Here is a 12,500-nt window from a genome sequence, read left to right as displayed (position 1 = left end):
ACCAGAGAGTTAAAGTGGGCCTGAATGAAGATGTAAGGGATGTATGTGACTGCGTTAAGGTTGTTCTGCTGCTGTGCTCACTTTCCTTCTACCCTTTCTCAGAGATCAAGATTAATGTTTTAGGCATGCTTGAATGGTGCGGGTGAGTACAATGGCAGTGATCTCCTGGTACTCCCCCTCTAACACTAGCACTTTACTGACCTTGATCGATTTCTTGTTGTGCGGTAAAGAAATGTGTATAAGTAATATGAATGGCTGCTGCAAATGCTGAAAGTTTATGGGGTCAAAGGAAGCTTTTATGATGTTTTTAATAAGCACATATTATAAGCCTGCATGTTCTCCAGCAGGCTTTTTCAATCTTGAGAAATAAATAGTTTTGGTGCACTAATTTATCTATGCTATAACTACTACTACTGCTGTTACTACTACTATCAAAAGTATAAAACATGTCATTCATAATGTAATAAATTTGTACTTTTTTACAGTTAAAAATAAATAGATTTATGCATGGATGGATGGATAGATGGATGGATAGAGAGACGAATGGATTGATGGATGAATGGATTTATGGATGGATGGATGAATAAGAGAGTAACAAAATGATGTAGTTTGGTCAATGTCAGGTCAATGTCTGATTCAGCCTGTAATGTCATCTGGCAGCCTTACATCAAGTTTGCGCATATGCTTAATGACAATCTATCAAAATGAATTCCATAACTTTTGGTCTACATTGTCTGAAGATGATCAGAGTCAAATTTGGTGAAGATTGGACTCACTGTCTAGGAGGTGTTAAGAAAAGAATGGTTTGAACAAAATCAAAATAGCGAACAGGAAGTTTGGCAGATTATGGCATAACTGGTATGCGTGTTGTTGGCATGACCCAATGAATTATTTGAGACCAATTTCATCAAAATAAGCACATATGCAGGCAAAAGTTATTACCAAATTTGTAAGTGTCATTAATAATGGCTAATGAATGTCTTATAACTTTTGACTCATAGGTGGCGCTGTCACCAAATTTGTATGGTGTGGTCAGTGTGAGATAACAAAAACAGATGATGGTGACATTATCTTTAACTATCGCAGAGATACAGCCTCAGATGTAGTTTGGCATCATGCCATCACATTTGTCAGTGTAGTAAGCAAAACCGTTTAACAAATTTAATAACTTTTTGTCAGCACAGTCTGAAGATGATCTTTAATTATGAGTAATTTTTGGTGCCAATTAGCCAAATTATGTAGGAGGAGTTAGAAAAAGTAGGTTTTTGACCTAAGGCTAGATGGCAGACAGGGAGTTCAGTTAATTAAGACATAATTGGTATATATATTTTCAGGACAACCCAAGGAATGTATCAAGAGAAGTATCATAACAAAAGGCAAAATTAGTAAATAGTTATTAGCATTTTTAGAAATATCATTACAACGTTTGACCAAAAGGTGGCGATGCGATGAAACTTTTTGAGCACTATCAGGGCACAGTCTCAAAGACAAATACTGACTTTTATAACAATTCTTCAATGCGTCTGGAAAATATAGTAATTTTTGGCAATTTAAAAGGGCCAACGGGCAAAATTGCTGACCTGGGAAAATCAACTTGGCATGCTCAGCCTGATGTAAAGAGACCAATTTTATGAATTTTGGACAAAGGGTTGAGAAGTTATAAGCAAAATAAATAAATAAATAAAATTGTATCTCTGAACCATAAGTGTAACGAGGAGACTGACACGGAGGGATCCATTATGCAGTATTTATTAGTCAAGCTTTCACTCAAACACACAATATGCAATAAAGTGCAAACACACATCCACAATAGTCTATGAAGTATCAAGACTGGCGATGAACAGACACAGAGGGGTTTACCAGGCATTGGTCGAGGGCAGGCTGCGAGTGTCAGAGTCTGTGTATCAGGCGTGGGTCGTGGGCAGGCAGCGAGTATCAGAGCCCGTCTATCAAGCGTGGATCGTGGGCAGGCAGAGAGTATCAGAGTCCGTAAATCAGGCATGGGTCGTGGGCAGGCAGAAGGCGAAGCAGAGTCAGAAACAGGATGGAGTAATGCACGAAGAATCAGGCAGGGAATAACGCTCAGAAATGCTGGCCGGGGCTAAACAAGACTTCGCACTGACTGAGTGTTTGGAGCTGGCTTATAAAGGGTACGTGGGTCGTTAGCTTGATTCAGAACAGGTGTATGCACAATCAGCGTATGTGGATGATGTAATGCTAGAAGTCCGGAGATGGCGGCCTCTGCTGGCCAGCGAGGGGAATGACTGGGACCGAGTCGGTGACAATAAGCTGCAGTGTAACCAAAATGCTGCGGCTAACTTCAGACCATGGTTGTGATAACACACACCAAGTTTGGTGTGAATACGTTAATGCGTTACGAAGATGACACCTTAAGTAAATTTTTGCAAGCTCTACATTAAGTTTGTTCAAAAGTTAATTGAAAACGGTTAGTCTAATAAACTCGAATTCATTAAATTTTGTCTGTAGATCACGGGATACAATTTTGGAGAAAATCAGACAAACGGTATATAGGACGAGTTTGTTTAAACAGGTTTTACGAATAATTCGAAATAGCAAAAAAAAATTTGTGACAGAAAATGACGTCATAGGGTGCATTTGAATTGGCTTTTGGTGGCACTAAAGAGTTTAAATTAGAGAGTCCAAATTTGTTGTGGTTGAAGATCAGACTGTCCTCTATCAGTGTGCCAAAGTTTGCGCAAATGCCACAAACGATTCATAGGGCTGCCATAGACTCCCAAATCGAAGGAGGAAGAGGGAGAAGAGGAAGCTGGAAGAATTATAATAAGAACTGGAACGCACCTTTGGTGCTTGGCCCCTATTAATGTAGCCTAATAAAGCAAAAAAAATATGTATTCTAAAAAATTTTGAATATTTTCTATTCTTTTTTATTCCAAAAAAAAAATAAAACTATATGGTTGACTTTTACAAACTAGGGTCACTCGAATAAACTTCCAAAAGAATTGTATATACAAATTGTGAATGAAACTACAGATAAATAGGGCTATAGCTGCTAGTAAGAATTAATACAAGTTTATAGTCATCATTCATCATTTATCACAGCTGTGCTCAATAGCATTGTAAATAAACCAAATAATTTATACTCCTTTTTTCATTCTCTATTGATTCTCTGGGTCATATAATTTACATAACACCTACTCAAAAAAACGAGACCTACTTTGAAAAATTAAACACCCTCTCCACATACAAAAAGGCTGGAAGGTTGTTTATATGGCATTCCGTCCCAGATAAATGTGTATACGTGGATCCAGCACAGTGGGTCGACTGTTTGGAAAAGCGCTCTAGACTCTGGCAGAGACACAAAATAGCCCATAGCTACTGATGCCTCTGCCTCCAGCTGTCACTGCTGCCATCAGCAGGGGAAATGTACTGAGAAGTTTTAAATTGCTGTTTTATACCAGAACAAGGTAGTACATTGCGACCATACAAAAAGTACATTACAATTTAAGCTGATTTATTGCAATGCCATTCTCGTTACTCCACTGATGACATCATCAGCATTATGCTCTAACTACCCGTGCTGGCACACAACAGCCAGTGTATTCAGACAAACAAAACGCTACTGCAGGTTGGCTCACAACAATAGATTGCAATTACATGAAAAGTACATTTAAAAAAATAAGCTAAATTGTTATATCGCATTATTAATGGCATCACTGGCACTGGCTTACTGACCACCTGCTGGCTCAAAAAACTAATTGCATTTAGATAAATGGAAACTACCCAGAGTTGGTTCTCAGAATGGATTGCTTTCAAATACAGATACTGATTTTGAAAATAAGTTAAATAATCATTACAATTTAAATCATCCGGGTCATACTTTAATTGTTAACTCACAACAAACATTGTATTTAAGCAATTATTATAATATTAATTATATTATTTAGAAAGATAGAGTCTGTACAGATTAACTTGGTCATTACAGTTTGTTTATATTGTTTCATATTGTCTCTTTCCATTGGCATCCTGAAGTCTATATTCTGTATTTGCTCTCCCAGTGTTTGTAATTGTGTCCGCTGGTTAAAAACAGCTAAAAAGGAAATTTTAATCTGTATATCCGGCATTTTGCATTCTGACAGATGGCAGAACTGCTTCTCACAACCCATTGCAGAGTGGATGCAGTTTTTTATTAGTGTGCGCACACCAGGACCACCTTTCGGCATCTGTCCTCATCGCATCCCAAAGCACGGAAAACAAAGTAAAGATGTAGCTTTAGTCCAAAAGACACAGCTGATTATAGTCTCCTTGCCTTTTTGTTTTTCAAAAGTGTCCCACATGCATACATTTAATATAAGCTCAAAAAAAAAAAAAATGTAGACGTGTTTTGGGAAAAGATCATTGTTGTAATCACACTAAGAAATTTTGTGGCCAATCAAATGTAGCCTGAGGTGCATATTAATGATCTCATTTTCAATGTAACAGTCTGTGTATTGTTTGGATTGACCTGTTTTTCATCAGTATTTTACACTCACAAGATTTAAATGAGAATGAAGAAACAATGGTGTCTAAGGCTCACGTTATGTTATTTTCATGTAGCGAACACTTATTATTCAGCTATACTTGGGCATAACCAGATTCTCATTGTATGGCACTTTTAAAGCCAAATATAGTACAACTATAGCATATAGTAAGTTAAATAAAAGCTTAAATAATCGTATACATTTTTTGAGGGGGGAGAAAAAAAAAGATCATTGTTGTAATCTCAATAGGAACTGACCAATCAAATGCAGTCTGGGGTGAATATTAATGATCTAATGTGCAATGTAACTGTATTGTTTGGATTGGTCTGTTTTTCATCAGGATTTTACACATACAAGATTTATTTTTTGAGAACGAAGAAACAATGGTGTTTGAGGCTGACAGTAGAGGTCTGCATTTCTGCGGCTGTCCCGCGGGCGCCACGGGACCCAACCAGATTTCTGCGGCGCGGGAATAAATTTCCGAATAATTCGCGGAAGCAGTCGGTAACGGATTTAATTTGGGACGGGAGCGGGCTGTCTACCAATATCCGCGGATATTGCTATGCGAATGAGAGAGAGAGAGAGAGCTTTGACTGTGTGTGTGCTTGGTGCTTGTGTGTGTGTATGTTAGTGCGCACGGGCGCGCATGAGAGAGAGAGAGAGCTTTCCCAGATAGCAAAATACACTCGGGCCAGTTCTGGCTAGATTCTCACCTGCCGGAGACTTACCACTCGGCCCGGCTCCGGCTGCCGGACTCGGCATCGAGAGTAATGTGCGCTGCGGCACGGAGCTGGCACGACTCAGTATTTATATACCTTTATATAAAACCTTTTGGTATTACATTGGTACTTGATACATGGTATTACAACCCTTTGAGTTGATATAACAGCAAACGCCTGTGTGTCTGCTTGGTGCTTGTGTGTGTGTTAGTGCGCGGGGGAGAGAGAGAGCTTTGTCTGTGTGTGTCTGCTTGGTGCTGTTTGTGTGTGTGTGTGTTTATACAGACAGCTTGACAGCTTGGCTGTCTGGACTGTATAGCTGGGTGATTTTCGGTTTTGTTCTCCCCCGCTCTTTAGCCGGATCGGGCGCGGCGGGCAGAAAACGGGGCGGGTCGGGCAGCAGGACAACAAATTCTTAATATAAGCGGGAGCGGTCAGGTTCGGGCTAAAACCTGGCGGGTGCGGGCGGGAGCGGGATTCAAAAATTAAGTCCCACGCAGATCTCTAGCTGACAGTGTGCTTTTCCATGTACTAAGCTTTTATTATTCAGCCATGCCTAGATATACTCAGATTGACTTTATATGGAACATTTAAAGCCAACTACAGAAATATTTCTAATATGGAGGACAACTTTCATAAAGCAGCCAATGCTGACAGGAAATAATTACACATCTTAGTAAATACATGTCTACGTAAAACACCAGCTAAATCAGTAGCAGAACTCTAACACACAATTAAACAGCACCACACAACCTGACCAAAAAAACTAGTTTCAGTGTAATGAAAGCATTCCTTTAGGAGTGTATTACTTGTGTGAATCGTGGCCAGTGACCCGCTAAGGACGATCAGATCTGACCGAGCCTCCTCCCCACCTTCTCACGAGTCAACCAGTCAGATGATTAAAAAAAGAATGATCCCACTTTCTCACCCACTGTATCTCTCTCTCTTTTTCCCTCTCCATGGATGATCTCTGACCCGAAGCTCAGTCAGAAAGAGGAGAAACTCATCACTCACTTCATTACCCCTCCGTCCTCCTGCCTGCACACACAACCTCCTCTGTTCTTATCTCAACCCACACAACCATCTGAAACACATGAATCTGTATGTCTGCATCCCACCAAGGAGATCAGAGTGTGGGCCGGGATCTTTGGATGGGATTAGCAGGACGAGCGGTCAAGCCGATTGGCATGCCCAGGAATTACAGTCTGACCTTGGTGCGTGATACTTTATTTCCACAGTCTGATGAAAGTACAACCGTCTTAGCTATAGTTTTCTCAACCAAATCAGACATCTAGAAGACTTTACTTTACTCCCACTGCACTCACGCAATATGGTCTATTTCAGTACTTAGTTTTATCCGCTTCTGTTCAGGCATGGCCTGGCTTTACAGCTCCCAATAAAACACCAATACACTTTTACAAGCCAGCTGGAGATATATTTATAATATCCACTCTTCATTTCTTTCCAGAATGTAAGGGCTGCAGTAATTGGAGACATTTGAAACTTCTTGAGATAGGGAGAGGCCAGCTCCTACCTGCTCGTTCCTTATAAATGCTGACAATTAGCCATTATATTATGCCATTGTGGGGACAGTTCGTGCTTAGATGGCTCCTAACTCTCTGCCAGTAAAATAAAAGATGCATATTTTACACTTAGCGAGTTACTGCCAAGTCCTGGAGAGTTCAATAGTGCAAACGCAGTGCATTTGTAAGGGACGCCTCCATGCTGGCCTGCCGGTGTGAATTTGAGGGATTTGGCAAAGCTCTGAGTTGGGGTTGAGAAACTCTTTTTCACCTTTATGACACGAGATGTGAGTTTAGAGCCGATTTCGGAGCTAAACATGAAATCTAAAGGGTGCTTGAGCTGTACTTCTGTGCCAATAACTCTTGAAAAAGGACACGAAAGCAAGCAGCGCTACCACTGTTATTTATTTTTTCGTTTTAGTTGTTTGTCTCTCTTTAGTTTTTGCTAATGTGTGTTCTGAGTGTAGTAAACTTGTATGCTCAGTTCATAGAGGTGAATCATAGACAATATTAGCAATATTATTCAATACCAGTGTATCTCAGAAAGGTCTTGTTAGTAAAACTGCCAAAAAGAGCTCTTGTTTTGCCAAAAAAAGGAATTATGTTGCCCATTACATACATTTGTGTTATTCCAGGCTGAACAAGGTCTGTAAATGTAATATATTTTAACAATGTTTCAACTGTTTCATTTCCTATTGAATACAAAATATACATATTTTTACTTCATGTCTCCATAAAATTAATCTCAATGTTGTCCAAAACAACAGGCATATTTTTCTCCAGAACACAAAAGATGATATTTAAAACAATGCTTCAAAAGTTTGTTGCTAAACGCAAAACAACAGAGACTATTTTTTCTTTCTCTGCAGAATTCAAAGATAATAATTTGAAGAATATTTAAACTGCTTTTACAATGAAATCAATTAAATACAATGAAACTTAATGACAACCAAAAACTAAAAATATTTGTTTATTCATTCACTCATTTACCTTCTGCTTAGTTCCTTATATTTCACTACAGCGGAATGAACCACAGTCTATTCCAGAATATGTTTGGCGCAGTGGGTGCCCTTCCAGCTGCAACCCTTTTCTGGGAAACACCCATACATTCTCACATTCAAACACACTCATACACTAACAAACAATTTAGTTAATCCAACTCACCTATGCGCATTAGGTTACCTTGGAAGAACGAACTTGGGAGATCACGAGAACACAGAACGCACCCTCTAAGAAATGGGATGTTGTTCTTCCTGATGGTAAACTGACCTTCATACATTTTTTGCGGAAAATTGTTTAAACGTTACAATATTCATACAACGATTTATTGTTTTTCCCCTATTTAATATATATAAATGTATAACATGCACAAAACCCTTACAAATATACTTTGCACAATACTAATAAAACAGATTTCAATATGAATTTTAGCAAATAAACATCCGTAATGTGTTTATGCCTTTATTAAGATTTTCAAGTCTATGTTTACTTTCTCATTTAAGGAAACTCCTAAGACAAACAAGTTATATCTCTGAACTTTAATAATAAACAGGTGTAGAATCCTACACGTCACACTTCTGTCACTCGGTCGCAATGACTTCTGGGACTTCTTGAGCCAGTTTTGCACTCAAGTCTGCATCCTCAGTATCAAGAACACATCCGGGAACTTCCACACATCCTCTATTCTTGTGGTCTTGAGGTTTGGAACTAAACTTTGGCAATTGATGATGACGTTAGTTAGAAGTTAGAATTGAAAGACCATCAAGTTGACTTATCTAAAAATTTCAATGCATTCTCGAAGCAATTTGTAACTTTTTGTTTTAGTCGCTAATTTGTATTCATTTGTATGACCACATTCATACATTTTAGTATGATTTGCTCGTCCCCCAGTGGGGGGTAGGTTTAAGGCAACCCAGGCTCATTCTGAAAACGTACCGCTATAAATGTTTGAGCACAAAATAGGATATACTTTTTTGCAGTTTTTGTTTTCGCGAATCCATCAGGGTCTCTGTACTTTTTTTGAGCAGTCAAATTTCTTTAGCGAGTGCCATTCGAACCTGCTGTTCTCCCATAAATCCACCAGAGGCCACAATCGGCTGACTGACTGATGGACTGAACCACTCTCCTCCGACTGACCTGACCACCCACTTCCCTAAACCCGACCGACAGTTTTAAATAGCAATCTAAAAAAAGAAAAGCCTTCGCCTAATTTTTATCACTTTTTCATATTTTACCACTTTCTCACCCTGTTATTTACTGGTTCATTTTATTTTTTGGGTTCTGTTTTTGTCTTGCGTGCTTTCTGGAACCGTTCTTTATTGAACTTGAACCCCGTCATCGTGGTCAATTTTTCTGTGCATCTCAAGTTCGCCGACATACATGGTGAGCTAACTGGTCAAAAAGTCAACAGTGGGAAAGCCGTCCATAGGGAGGTAAGCAGTCAGCTGGTAAGCGCGAAAAGGAATTTCGTCATAACGCCATGAAGCACTCATTTTAAAGACGAAATGCAGCCATACCTTCCTCTGACTGCATAATTCACAATCTCCAGAAATGTATATAGAGATACTTTTTAAAATTAGCCTATGTTGGTGTAAGGATGGTGTTTGGGGATACACCTCCCTTTTGAAAACATATTAATTTGTACAAATTAGCCACTTTTGTGAAAATATGTAAAACAGCTACATTTCTTGTGCGATCAGGCTGAAAAATGTAAATTTTAAGGTGAACGATACCTTTAAATACTCCTCAGATGCTGTACGCTTCCAAGAATGTTCCTATTTTACATCTTTCTCCAGCTATTTCAACAATTCTCATCTCCCGTTTTCCTTCCATTTCTGATGTTTCGCACCTTTATTGACTGAGTAGATCAGCGAGGCTCAATTAATAACCGAGAAGGATTAACAGCCTGACCTTTTTTTTTTCTACCCACAATACCCATGGGGCTCAATTTATCTTCAGGAATCCACAGCTAGAGAAAAAAAAAAAGTGATTGACACTCCTAACCTTCATTGGGATGTAATCTTCATCTTTAGCACTCGGAGATCTAATTAATTAGTGGAATCTCATTTCCGCGCTAATGCAAGTAGACAGAGGCGTGATAGAGGAGAAAGGGGAGAGAGGGAGACGGTGCCATTTTTAATCACTCAAGATGGACTCCACCTGCTTTATGCACTTTAGAACCACAACTGAACTTTCTGGCTCGCTGTCAAGTAGCTCTCTGGTTAAACTAGGTAAATGTCTGGATGTTAACTTTAGTGAAGCCCTTGAGAGAGTGCTTTGTTTGTTCACTGCTGCCAAGGTTTACGGTGAATTTCATTACAGTTTCAGAGCTGACATTATAGTCTAGACCTCTGCTTTGAGAAGATTTACATTGGATAATATGATGACCTAATCTAATCTATTTATGTTTTAGATTTAAATGGTGTATAATACCCTCAACGTAAGTAGAAAAAATCTTTGGGGTCACGGTACGGTACAGGTACGATCCAACAGGAATACTAACAAATCACCAGTACTTGTTTTATCCACTTATTTTGAACAGGCAGAAGGGTTTTGTCACAATCAGCTACAGAACCAAAGAGCTTCTTGTCATGCAAAAGTACAAATTAAACACATTAATGAAAATTTAATCTTTATAATTAGGAAACTGTATATTAAACTTTCAAATATTAAGCTCAACTTCCCTCTAAAACAACAGAAAAACAATGATTGTGTAATAAAATGAAGATTCAGTAAGCGTCATATCTGAAATCTCTTTCAACTGTGTCTCTTTAAAGAAGTAATTTATTTATTCACTGACATATGAGCTCACGCAATGACACTATATCTTATATTTCCATTGTTTGACATGTACTTGACCATTATACAATCGAGTCTTTTGGAGCACTGCATTTTTATATTGCATGTGAACATTTCAACTTTCACCCATTGTGGGGATCATTGTCTTGCATACAGTCAGTCTCAGAGGTGGGTTTCAACTCGGAGGTGGGACTAGTGTTGCGCAATTCTGTTTGTGATGTAGCAAGTTGACAAGATAACAGCAACATGGCGGAACCGCTCCGGAATGCTGCTGTGTCACGTTTTAAAACAAAGATACATTCTTTGTTAGAGGCTCCTCAGTTGTTAAAGGTCCACAAAAGAGATAAAAGCGAGATAAAATCAATGTAAAACTTTGGAAAACATTGTTGGTTGGATTTAGGTCGATGGTTCGCTATAGGTAATCTGTACAACAAGCTCCACCATATCTATTTGAAATGTAAACTGTAAAATAACGGCCTTTAAATTACAGACAATTCTTATAAAATAACGGACGTTAAAGAACAGAAATTTCCTTAAATTTAAATTTACGGTATATTACAGTATATCAATTATTTTACAGCAAATGTCTGTAATTTAATGGCTGTTATTTAAATTTTTTTTTTTTTCAACACGCCAGCTTTTTTTTTTTTTTTTTTTTTTTACAGTGTGCAACAAAATGCTGCCTAAGTTACGTATTTCAGATTTGCAACATTGCAGACAGCAGCCTCTGGTGGATTTGTCATCTAAATGAGCAACGAAATGTACCTGGAGCAATGTATTTTCCAAGGAGTCTGGGTTGATTAATTTAGTATTCGCCCTCATGTGTTTTGACTCTTTTTGACTGTTTCCAGTTGATTTTTTTTTAAATCATACATTTAATGAATCACCATGCACCAAAATAAATATTTTTAGTGTCTTACTCAAGAAAAATTTAAATAAAACAAAAAAAAATTACGACCTGATGATCAGTAAAAAAAAAAAAAAATCATTCATAAATCTCATATTTCCAATGTTTCTTTCAGTCAACAGTAGAGCACAAATATGACCACAGTCAAAATGTAAGAGAAAATGACAGATAGGAAGATAAAGCAAAAAAAAAAAAAAAAAGAGAGAGAGAAATTACACCTTTCTCTGGTGTATTCAAAAAAATTAGAAAGTTAAGAGTCTATCATACTGCAAGATGAAGTTTCTTATGTCTCCAGGCCTCTGTGTTTGATGGAATGGTTGAAATTCCACGAGTACAACGTCAAAAGCCCAGCGCTGACATTTAGTGACTTGTATCATGTGTCTAATGACAATCTGTCACAATGACAATGACAAATGCTTTTGACGGAGCCTCCCAGCATTGGGGCAAAATATAAAAAAAGAAGAAGAAAAAAAAACCCTCTGACTCTGACATATATAGAAAAAGTCTTTTGCTAAAACTCGTAACTATTGAAATCATTCAGCTTTCATTCGCAAGTAGATAGAATAATAAAAGATTTCAATAATGAATAAAAAATATACACATGAAGTAAAACTAAGCCGACAAGAAAATGAATCAATGAATAAGAATAATAATAATAATAATTATAATAATAATAATAATAATAATAATAATAATAATAATGATAATAATAATAATAATGGGGTGATGCAGTGGCGCAGAAGGTAGTGCTATCACCTCACAGCAAGAAGGTTGCTTACTCGAGCCTCTGCGTTTCTGTGTGGAGTTTGCATGTTCTCCCTGCGTTCGCGCGGGGTTTCCTCCGGGTGCTCGGGTTTCCCCCCACAGTCCAAAGACATACAGTACAGGTGAATTGGGTAGGCTAAATTGTCCGTAGTGTATGAGTGTGTGTGTGTGTGTGTGTGTGTGTGTGTGTGTGTGTGTGTGTGTGTGTGTGTGTGTGTGTGTGTGTGTGTGTGTGTGTGTGTGTGTGAATGAGTGTGTGTGGATGTTTCCCAGAGATAGGTTGCGGCTT

The 12,500-nt window shown here is 38.2% G+C and overlaps 1 protein-coding gene across 1 annotated transcript in view; it reads right to left on the bottom strand.

Moving 5' to 3' along the window:
- cdh13 (cadherin 13, H-cadherin (heart)) overlaps positions 1-12,500 on the bottom strand; it is a 574,628-nt gene that overhangs the window by 161,038 nt on the left and 401,090 nt on the right. The window lies entirely within an intron of this gene.

The sequence above is a fragment of the Danio rerio genome, chromosome 18 (assembly GCF_049306965.1).
Source record: "Danio rerio strain Tuebingen ecotype United States chromosome 18, GRCz12tu, whole genome shotgun sequence".
NCBI classification, from domain to species: domain Eukaryota; kingdom Metazoa; phylum Chordata; class Actinopteri; order Cypriniformes; family Danionidae; genus Danio; species Danio rerio.
Note: the sequence above shows the minus strand (reverse complement) of the source record. Positions and strands in the feature narration are given on the sequence as shown.